Here is an 11,287-nt window from a genome sequence, read left to right on the forward strand (position 1 = left end):
CTGCCACGCTGCCTGCCCGCGCCCAGCACGGGCGGGACAGGCCGCACTGTTCCTCCTCATCCAGCAGAGCCAGTCAGGGCCGGGCAGAGGGCGAGGTTCTGAACCTAGACCTGCGCCTCACTCGTCCAGGGAGGCCAGGCAGCCACCGGCGAGGAAGGAGGTGGCGTTCTGAGCGCGCACTGGAAAAAGTCATTAGCGGCAGTGCAGAGGGCGGGAGGAGGCGCCCTCCGGCAGCTTCCGGGTCGCGTTAGAGGCAGCAGGAGCGCTAAGGGGGTGGGGTGCTGGCGGGAGACTGACAGGATCCCGGTCCAGTCAGGGGCAGGCAGCACCGCCAAGGGGGTGGGGTTTAGGCGGGAGACTGCAGGTTCCCCGTCCAGTCAGGGGCAGAAGGGGCGCCAAGGGGGTGGGATGCTGGCGGGAGACTGACAGGATCCCGGTCCAGTCAGGGGCAGAAGGAGCGCCAAGGCGGTGGGTTGCTGGCGGGAGAGTGACAGCATCCCGGTCCAGTCAGGGGCAGGCAGCACCGCCAAGGGGGTGGGGTTTAGGCGGGAGACTGACAGGTTCCCCGTCCAGTCAGGGGCAGAAATAGCGCCAAGAGTGTGGGGTTCTAGCGGGAGACTGACAGGTTCCCCGTCCAGTCAGGGGCAGAAGGAGCGCCGAGGCGGTGGGGTTTACTCTCTTTTCTTGAAAATAAAAGCTCTATGATCTAATTTTCCTGTCCTAAGTTATCATTTTTCTTTTATCATCTGTGGGCCATATTCCCTGGTTTCACATTGTCCAGCCACGCTCGGCTTGCACAGAGCGGGGCGGGGAGACTACAACTCCCAGAAGCCTCAGCGGCGGCGGCGACACTCTACATGTGGGCTGTACTGGCCTGAGTGATAGGTAGCCGACCCAATGGCTTCCCCGGTCTCAGACTCCGAACCGCTCAGACGCGGGGTGGGTGTGTGCTTCCTGTTTCGGAGGCGTCTGCTCGGGGCGGAAATTCTATATGTAAGAGCTGAGAAAGCTTTCTTTTCTTTCAAAAAAAAAAAAAAAAAGCTGTGAGGCCTAATTTTCCTGACCTGAGCTATCATTTTCCTTTTATCATCTGTGGGCCATATTTCCTGGTTTCACATTGCCCAGCCACCCTCTGCTTGGACAGGGTGGACCGGGGAGACTACAACTCCCCAAAGCCTCAGCGGCAGGGCGCTCTGCGGCTGGGCTCGTCTGAGTGACAGGTCGGGCAGCCATTGGCTTCACGCGGTCTCAGACTCCGTTGCCAATCAGATGCTGAGTGGTTATGTCGCCCTGTTTCTGCGGCTCGGGGCGGAAATGGTGTGGAAAGGAACCGCCTCGAGCCACGCCCCTCGCGGCTCCTGACTGGACGCGGGAAGTGACGTCTGCGCGCACCACGCGGCAGTCGTCCCGCCCATGTCCAGCTCGGACCGGACGGGGCAGCTTCGGGTCTGTGTCCCGCGCACGTCCCTGGCAGCCCCTGAGCGGGCGCGTACCCGCCTGTCCGTCCGCCAGAACCTCGCCCTGTAGCTTGGCCCTGCCTGCCCTTGTCTGGGAGGAGGAACGCGCAGTAGGAGCCCAGAACCTGTCTTCTGCCACGCTGCCTGCCCGCGCCCAGCACGGGCGGGACAGGCCGGACTGTTCCTCCTCATCCAGCAGAGCCAGTCAGGGCCGGGCAGAGGGCGAGGTTCTGAACCTAGACCTGCGCCTCACTCGTCCAGGGAGGCCAGGCAGCCACCGGCGAGGAAGGAGGTGGCGTTCTGAGCGCGCACTGGAAAAAGTCATTAGCGGCAGTGCAGAGGGCGGGAGGAGGCGCCCTCCGGCAGCTTCCGGGTCGCGTTAGAGGCAGCAGGAGCGCTAAGGGGGTGGGGTGCTGGCGGGAGACTGACAGGATCCCGGTCCAGTCAGGGGCAGGCAGCACCGCCAAGGGGGTGGGGTTTAGGCGGGAGACTGCAGGTTCCCCGTCCAGTCAGGGGCAGAAGGGGCGCCAAGGGGGTGGGATGCTGGCGGGAGACTGACAGGATCCCGGTCCAGTCAGGGGCAGAAGGAGCGCCAAGGCGGTGGGTTGCTGGCGGGAGAGTGACAGCATCCCGGTCCAGTCAGGGGCAGGCAGCACCGCCAAGGGGGTGGGGTTTAGGCGGGAGACTGACAGGTTCCCCGTCCAGTCAGGGGCAGAAATAGCGCCAAGAGTGTGGGGTTCTAGCGGGAGACTGACAGGTTCCCCGTCCAGTCAGGGGCAGAAGGAGCGCCGAGGCGGTGGGGTTTACTCTCTTTTCTTGAAAATAAAAGCTCTATGATCTAATTTTCCTGTCCTAAGTTATCATTTTTCTTTTATCATCTGTGGGCCATATTCCCTGGTTTCACATTGTCCAGCCACGCTCGGCTTGCACAGAGCGGGGCGGGGAGACTACAACTCCCAGAAGCCTCAGCGGCGGCGGCGACACTCTACATGTGGGCTGTACTGGCCTGAGTGATAGGTAGCCGACCCAATGGCTTCCCCGGTCTCAGACTCCGAACCGCTCAGACGCGGGGTGGGTGTGTGCTTCCTGTTTCGGAGGCGTCTGCTCGGGGCGGAAATTCTATATGTAAGAGCTGAGAAAGCTTTCTTTTCTTTCAAAAAAAAAAAAAAAAAGCTGTGAGGCCTAATTTTCCTGACCTGAGCTATCATTTTCCTTTTATCATCTGTGGGCCATATTTCCTGGTTTCACATTGCCCAGCCACCCTCTGCTTGGACAGGGTGGACCGGGGAGACTACAACTCCCCAAAGCCTCAGCGGCAGGGCGCTCTGCGGCTGGGCTCGTCTGAGTGACAGGTCGGGCAGCCATTGGCTTCACGCGGTCTCAGACTCCGTTGCCAATCAGATGCTGAGTGGTTATGTCGCCCTGTTTCTGCGGCTCGGGGCGGAAATGGTGTGGAAAGGAACCGCCTCGAGCCACGCCCCTCGCGGCTCCTGACTGGACGCGGGAAGTGACGTCTGCGCGCACCACGCGGCAGTCGTCCCGCCCATGTCCAGCTCGGACCGGACGGGGCAGCTTCGGGTCTGTGTCCCGCGCACGTCCCTGGCAGCCCCTGAGCGGGCGCGTACCCGCCTGTCCGTCCGCCAGAACCTCGCCCTGTAGCTTGGCCCTGCCTGCCCTTGTCTGGGAGGAGGAACGCGCAGTAGGAGCCCAGAACCTGTCTTCTGCCACGCTGCCTGCCCGCGCCCAGCACGGGCGGGACAGGCCGGACTGTTCCTCCTCATCCAGCAGAGCCAGTCAGGGCCGGGCAGAGGGCGAGGTTCTGAACCTAGACCTGCGCCTCACTCGTCCAGGGAGGCCAGGCAGCCACCGGCGAGGAAGGAGGTGGCGTTCTGAGCGCGCACTGGAAAAAGTCATTAGCGGCAGTGCAGAGGGCGGGAGGAGGCGCCCTCCGGCAGCTTCCGGGTCGCGTTAGAGGCAGCAGGAGCGCTAAGGGGGTGGGGTGCTGGCGGGAGACTGACAGGATCCCGGTCCAGTCAGGGGCAGGCAGCACCGCCAAGGGGGTGGGGTTTAGGCGGGAGACTGCAGGTTCCCCGTCCAGTCAGGGGCAGAAGGGGCGCCAAGGGGGTGGGATGCTGGCGGGAGACTGACAGGATCCCGGTCCAGTCAGGGGCAGAAGGAGCGCCAAGGCGGTGGGTTGCTGGCGGGAGAGTGACAGCATCCCGGTCCAGTCAGGGGCAGGCAGCACCGCCAAGGGGGTGGGGTTTAGGCGGGAGACTGACAGGTTCCCCGTCCAGTCAGGGGCAGAAATAGCGCCAAGAGTGTGGGGTTCTAGCGGGAGACTGACAGGTTCCCCGTCCAGTCAGGGGCAGAAGGAGCGCCGAGGCGGTGGGGTTTACTCTCTTTTCTTGAAAATAAAAGCTCTATGATCTAATTTTCCTGTCCTAAGTTATCATTTTTCTTTTATCATCTGTGGGCCATATTCCCTGGTTTCACATTGTCCAGCCACGCTCGGCTTGCACAGAGCGGGGCGGGGAGACTACAACTCCCAGAAGCCTCAGCGGCGGCGGCGACACTCTACATGTGGGCTGTACTGGCCTGAGTGATAGGTAGCCGACCCAATGGCTTCCCCGGTCTCAGACTCCGAACCGCTCAGACGCGGGGTGGGTGTGTGCTTCCTGTTTCGGAGGCGTCTGCTCGGGGCGGAAATTCTATATGTAAGAGCTGAGAAAGCTTTCTTTTCTTTCAAAAAAAAAAAAAAAAAGCTGTGAGGCCTAATTTTCCTGACCTGAGCTATCATTTTCCTTTTATCATCTGTGGGCCATATTTCCTGGTTTCACATTGCCCAGCCACCCTCTGCTTGGACAGGGTGGACCGGGGAGACTACAACTCCCCAAAGCCTCAGCGGCAGGGCGCTCTGCGGCTGGGCTCGTCTGAGTGACAGGTCGGGCAGCCATTGGCTTCACGCGGTCTCAGACTCCGTTGCCAATCAGATGCTGAGTGGTTATGTCGCCCTGTTTCTGCGGCTCGGGGCGGAAATGGTGTGGAAAGGAACCGCCTCGAGCCACGCCCCTCGCGGCTCCTGACTGGACGCGGGAAGTGACGTCTGCGCGCACCACGCGGCAGTCGTCCCGCCCATGTCCAGCTCGGACCGGACCGGGCAGCTTCGGGTCTGGGTCCCGCACGTCCCTGGCAGCCCCTGAGCGGGCGCGTACCCGCCTGTCCGTCCGCCAGAACCTCGCCCTGTAGCTTGGCCCTGCCTGCCCTTGTCTGGGAGGAGGAACGCGCAGTAGGAGCCCAGAACCTGTCTTCTGCCACGCTGCCTGCCCGCGCCCAGCACGGGCGGGACAGGCCGGACTGTTCCTCCTCATCCAGCAGAGCCAGTCAGGGCCGGGCAGAGGGCGAGGTTCTGAACCTAGACCTGCGCCTCACTCGTCCAGGGAGGCCAGGCAGCCACCGGCGAGGAAGGAGGTGGCGTTCTGAGCGCGCACTGGAAAAAGTCATTAGCGGCAGTGCAGAGGGCGGGAGGAGGCGCCCTCCGGCAGCTTCCGGGTCGCGTTAGAGGCAGCAGGAGCGCTAAGGGGGTGGGGTGCTGGCGGGAGACTGACAGGATCCCGGTCCAGTCAGGGGCAGGCAGCACCGCCAAGGGGGTGGGGTTTAGGCGGGAGACTGCAGGTTCCCCGTCCAGTCAGGGGCAGAAGGGGCGCCAAGGGGGTGGGATGCTGGCGGGAGACTGACAGGATCCCGGTCCAGTCAGGGGCAGAAGGAGCGCCAAGGCGGTGGGTTGCTGGCGGGAGAGTGACAGCATCCCGGTCCAGTCAGGGGCAGGCAGCACCGCCAAGGGGGTGGGGTTTAGGCGGGAGACTGACAGGTTCCCCGTCCAGTCAGGGGCAGAAATAGCGCCAAGAGTGTGGGGTTCTAGCGGGAGACTGACAGGTTCCCCGTCCAGTCAGGGGCAGAAGGAGCGCCGAGGCGGTGGGGTTTACTCTCTTTTCTTGAAAATAAAAGCTCTATGATCTAATTTTCCTGTCCTAAGTTATCATTTTTCTTTTATCATCTGTGGGCCATATTCCCTGGTTTCACATTGTCCAGCCACGCTCGGCTTGCACAGAGCGGGGCGGGGAGACTACAACTCCCAGAAGCCTCAGCGGCGGCGGCGACACTCTACATGTGGGCTGTACTGGCCTGAGTGATAGGTAGCCGACCCAATGGCTTCCCCGGTCTCAGACTCCGAACCGCTCAGACGCGGGGTGGGTGTGTGCTTCCTGTTTCGGAGGCGTCTGCTCGGGGCGGAAATTCTATATGTAAGAGCTGAGAAAGCTTTCTTTTCTTTCAAAAAAAAAAAAAAAAAGCTGTGAGGCCTAATTTTCCTGACCTGAGCTATCATTTTCCTTTTATCATCTGTGGGCCATATTTCCTGGTTTCACATTGCCCAGCCACCCTCTGCTTGGACAGGGTGGACCGGGGAGACTACAACTCCCCAAAGCCTCAGCGGCAGGGCGCTCTGCGGCTGGGCTCGTCTGAGTGACAGGTCGGGCAGCCATTGGCTTCACGCGGTCTCAGACTCCGTTGCCAATCAGATGCTGAGTGGTTATGTCGCCCTGTTTCTGCGGCTCGGGGCGGAAATGGTGTGGAAAGGAACCGCCTCGAGCCACGCCCCTCGCGGCTCCTGACTGGACGCGGGAAGTGACGTCTGCGCGCACCACGCGGCAGTCGTCCCGCCCATGTCCAGCTCGGACCGGACGGGGCAGCTTCGGGTCTGTGTCCCGCGCACGTCCCTGGCAGCCCCTGAGCGGGCGCGTACCCGCCTGTCCGTCCGCCAGAACCTCGCCCTGTAGCTTGGCCCTGCCTGCCCTTGTCTGGGAGGAGGAACGCGCAGTAGGAGCCCAGAACCTGTCTTCTGCCACGCTGCCTGCCCGCGCCCAGCACGGGCGGGACAGGCCGGACTGTTCCTCCTCATCCAGCAGAGCCAGTCAGGGCCGGGCAGAGGGCGAGGTTCTGAACCTAGACCTGCGCCTCACTCGTCCAGGGAGGCCAGGCAGCCACCGGCGAGGAAGGAGGTGGCGTTCTGAGCGCGCACTGGAAAAAGTCATTAGCGGCAGTGCAGAGGGCGGGAGGAGGCGCCCTCCGGCAGCTTCCGGGTCGCGTTAGAGGCAGCAGGAGCGCTAAGGGGGTGGGGTGCTGGCGGGAGACTGACAGGATCCCGGTCCAGTCAGGGGCAGGCAGCACCGCCAAGGGGGTGGGGTTTAGGCGGGAGACTGCAGGTTCCCCGTCCAGTCAGGGGCAGAAGGGGCGCCAAGGGGGTGGGATGCTGGCGGGAGACTGACAGGATCCCGGTCCAGTCAGGGGCAGAAGGAGCGCCAAGGCGGTGGGTTGCTGGCGGGAGAGTGACAGCATCCCGGTCCAGTCAGGGGCAGGCAGCACCGCCAAGGGGGTGGGGTTTAGGCGGGAGACTGACAGGTTCCCCGTCCAGTCAGGGGCAGAAATAGCGCCAAGAGTGTGGGGTTCTAGCGGGAGACTGACAGGTTCCCCGTCCAGTCAGGGGCAGAAGGAGCGCCGAGGCGGTGGGGTTTACTCTCTTTTCTTGAAAATAAAAGCTCTATGATCTAATTTTCCTGTCCTAAGTTATCATTTTTCTTTTATCATCTGTGGGCCATATTCCCTGGTTTCACATTGTCCAGCCACGCTCGGCTTGCACAGAGCGGGGCGGGGAGACTACAACTCCCAGAAGCCTCAGCGGCGGCGGCGACACTCTACATGTGGGCTGTACTGGCCTGAGTGATAGGTAGCCGACCCAATGGCTTCCCCGGTCTCAGACTCCGAACCGCTCAGACGCGGGGTGGGTGTGTGCTTCCTGTTTCGGAGGCGTCTGCTCGGGGCGGAAATTCTATATGTAAGAGCTGAGAAAGCTTTCTTTTCTTTCAAAAAAAAAAAAAAAAAGCTGTGAGGCCTAATTTTCCTGACCTGAGCTATCATTTTCCTTTTATCATCTGTGGGCCATATTTCCTGGTTTCACATTGCCCAGCCACCCTCTGCTTGGACAGGGTGGACCGGGGAGACTACAACTCCCCAAAGCCTCAGCGGCAGGGCGCTCTGCGGCTGGGCTCGTCTGAGTGACAGGTCGGGCAGCCATTGGCTTCACGCGGTCTCAGACTCCGTTGCCAATCAGATGCTGAGTGGTTATGTCGCCCTGTTTCTGCGGCTCGGGGCGGAAATGGTGTGGAAAGGAACCGCCTCGAGCCACGCCCCTCGCGGCTCCTGACTGGACGCGGGAAGTGACGTCTGCGCGCACCACGCGGCAGTCGTCCCGCCCATGTCCAGCTCGGACCGGACCGGGCAGCTTCGGGTCTGGGTCCCGCACGTCCCTGGCAGCCCCTGAGCGGGCGCGTACCCGCCTGTCCGTCCGCCAGAACCTCGCCCTGTAGCTTGGCCCTGCCTGCCCTTGTCTGGGAGGAGGAACGCGCAGTAGGAGCCCAGAACCTGTCTTCTGCCACGCTGCCTGCCCGCGCCCAGCACGGGCGGGACAGGCCGCACTGTTCCTCCTCATCCAGCAGAGCCAGTCAGGGCCGGGCAGAGGGCGAGGTTCTGAACCTAGACCTGTGCCTCACTCGTCCAGGGAGGCCAGGCAGCCACCGGCGAGGAAGGAGGTGGCGTTCTGAGCGCGCACTGGAAAAAGTCATTAGCAGTAGTGCAGAGGGCGGGAGGAGGCGCCCTCCGGCAGCTTCCGGGTCGCGTTAGAGGCAGCAGGAGCGCTAAGGGGGTGGGGTGCTGGCGGGAGACTGACAGGATCCCGGTCCAGTCAGGGGCAGGCAGCACCGCCAAGGGGGTGGGGTTTAGGCGGGAGACTGCAGGTTCCCCGTCCAGTCAGGGGCAGAAGGGGCGCCAAGGGGGTGGGATGCTGGCGGGAGACTGACAGGATCCCGGTCCAGTCAGGGGCAGAAGGAGCGCCAAGGCGGTGGGTTGCTGGCGGGAGAGTGACAGCATCCCGGTCCAGTCAGGGGCAGGCAGCACCGCCAAGGGGGTGGGGTTTAGGCGGGAGACTGACAGGTTCCCCGTCCAGTCAGGGGCAGAAATAGCGCCAAGAGTGTGGGGTTCTAGCGGGAGACTGACAGGTTCCCCGTCCAGTCAGGGGCAGAAGGAGCGCCGAGGCGGTGGGGTTTACTCTCTTTTCTTGAAAATAAAAGCTCTATGATCTAATTTTCCTGTCCTAAGTTATCATTTTTCTTTTATCATCTGTGGGCCATATTCCCTGGTTTCACATTGTCCAGCCACGCTCGGCTTGCACAGAGCGGGGCGGGGAGACTACAACTCCCAGAAGCCTCAGCGGCGGCGGCGACACTCTACATGTGGGCTGTACTGGCCTGAGTGATAGGTAGCCGACCCAATGGCTTCCCCGGTCTCAGACTCCGAACCGCTCAGACGCGGGGTGGGTGTGTGCTTCCTGTTTCGGAGGCGTCTGCTCGGGGCGGAAATTCTATATGTAAGAGCTGAGAAAGCTTTCTTTTCTTTCAAAAAAAAAAAAAAAAGCTGTGAGGCCTAATTTTCCTGACCTGAGCTATCATTTTCCTTTTATCATCTGTGGGCCATATTTCCTGGTTTCACATTGCCCAGCCACCCTCTGCTTGGACAGGGTGGACCGGGGAGACTACAACTCCCCAAAGCCTCAGCGGCAGGGCGCTCTGCGGCTGGGCTCGTCTGAGTGACAGGTCGGGCAGCCATTGGCTTCACGCGGTCTCAGACTCCGTTGCCAATCAGATGCTGAGTGGTTATGTCGCCCAGTTTCTGCGGCTCAGGGCGGAAATGGTGTGGAAAGGAACCGCCTCGAGCCACGCCCCTCGCGGCTCCTGACTGGACGCGTGAAGTGACGTCTGCGCGCACCACGCGGCAGTCGTCCCGCCCATGTCCAGCTCGGACCGGACGGGGCAGCTTCGGGTCTGGGTCCCGCACGTCCCTGGCAGCCCCTGAGCGGGCGCGTACCCGCCTGTCCGTCCGCCAGAACCTCGCCCTGTAGCTTGGCCCTGCCTGCCCTTGTCTGGGAGGAGGAACGCGCAGTAGGAGCCCAGAACCTGTCTTCTGCGACGCTGCCTGCCCGCGCCCAGCACGGGCGGGACAGGCCGCACTGTTCCTCCTCATCCATCAGAGCCACTCAGGGCCGGGCAGAGGGCGAGGATCTGAACCTAGACCTGCGCCTCACTCGTCCAGGGAGGCCAGGCAGCCACCGGCGAGGAAGGAGGTGGCGTTCTGAGCGCGCACTGGAAAAAGTCATTAGCGGCAGTGCAGAGGGCGGGAGGAGGCGCCCTCCGGCAGCTTCCGGGTCGCATTAGGGGCAGCAGGAGCGCTAAGGGGGTGGGGTGCTGGCGGGAGACTGACAGATTCCCGGTCCAGTCAGGGGCAGAAGGAGCGCCAAGGGGGTGGGGTGCTGGCAAGGGACTGACAGGATCCCGGTCCAGTCAGGGGCAGGCAGCACCGCCAAGGGGGTGGGGTTTAGGCGGGAGACTGACAGGTTCCTCGTCCAGTCAGGGGCAGAAGGAGCGCCAAGGGGGTAGGGTGCTGGCGGGAGACTGACAGGATCCCGGTCCAGTCAGGGGCAGGCAGCACCGCCAAGGGGGTGGGGTTTAGGCGGGAGACTGACAGGTTCCCCGTCCAGTCTGGGGCAGGCAGTGGAACGCTAAAGGGGTGTGGTGCTGGCGGGAGACTGACAGGTTCCCCGTCCAGTCAGGGGCAGAAGGAGCGCCAAGGTGGTGAGGTTTAGGCGGGAGACTGACAGGATCCCGGTCCAGTCAGGGGCAGGCAGCACCGCCAAGGGGGTGGGGTTTAGGCGGGAGACTGACAGGTTCCCCGTCCAGTCTGGGGCAGAAGGAGCGCCAGGGGGTGGGGTGCTGGTGGGAGACTGACAGGGTCCCCGTCCAGTCAGGGGCAGAAGGAGCGCCGAGGGGGTGGGGTTTACTCTCTTTTCTTGAAAATAAAAGCTCTATGATCTAATTTTCCTGACCTAAGTTATCATTTTTCTTTTATCATCTGTGGGCCATATTCCCTGGTTTCACATTGTCCAGCCACGCTCGGCTTGCACAGAGCGGGGCGGGGAGACTACAACTCCCCGAAGCCTCAGCGGCGGCGGCGACGCTCTACGTGTGGGCTGTACTGGCCTGAGTGACAGGTAGCCGACCCAATGGCTTCCCCGGTCTCAGACTCCGAACCGCTCAGACGCGGGGTGGGTGTGTGCTTCCTGTTTCGGAGGCGTCTGCTCGGGGCGGAAATTCTATATGTAAGAGCTGAGAAAGCTTTCTTTTCTTTCAAAAAAAAAAAAAGCTGTGAGGCCTAATTTTCCTGACCTGAGCTATCATTTTCCTTTTATCATCTGTGGGCCATATTTCCTGGTTTCACATTGCCCAGCCACCCTCTGCTTGGACAGGGTGGACCGGGGAGACTACAACTCCCCAAAGCCTCAGCGGCAGGGCGCTCTGCGGCTGGGCTCGTCTGAGTGACAGGTCGGGCAGCCATTGGCTTCACGCGGTCTCAGACTCCGTTGCCAATCAGATGCTGAGTGGTTGTGTCGCCCTGTTTCTGTGGCTCGGGGGGGAAATGGTGTGGAAAGGAACCGCCTCGAGCCACGCCCCTCGCGGCTCCTGACTGGACGCGGGAAGTGACGTCTGCGCGCACCACGCGGCAGTCGTCCCGCCCATGTCCAGCTCGGACCGGACGGGGCAGCTTCGGGTCTGGGTCCCGCACGTCCCTGGCAGCCCCTGAGCGGGCGCGTACCCGCCTGTCCGTCCGCCAGAACCTCGCCCTGTAGCTTGGCCCTGCCTGCCCTTGTCTGGGAGGAGGAACGCGCA

This window comes from Oryctolagus cuniculus, chromosome Y (assembly GCF_051225735.1).
Source record: "Oryctolagus cuniculus isolate XC-2025 breed Fujian yellow rabbit chromosome Y, ASM5122573v1, whole genome shotgun sequence".
Classification (NCBI taxonomy): domain Eukaryota; kingdom Metazoa; phylum Chordata; class Mammalia; order Lagomorpha; family Leporidae; genus Oryctolagus; species Oryctolagus cuniculus.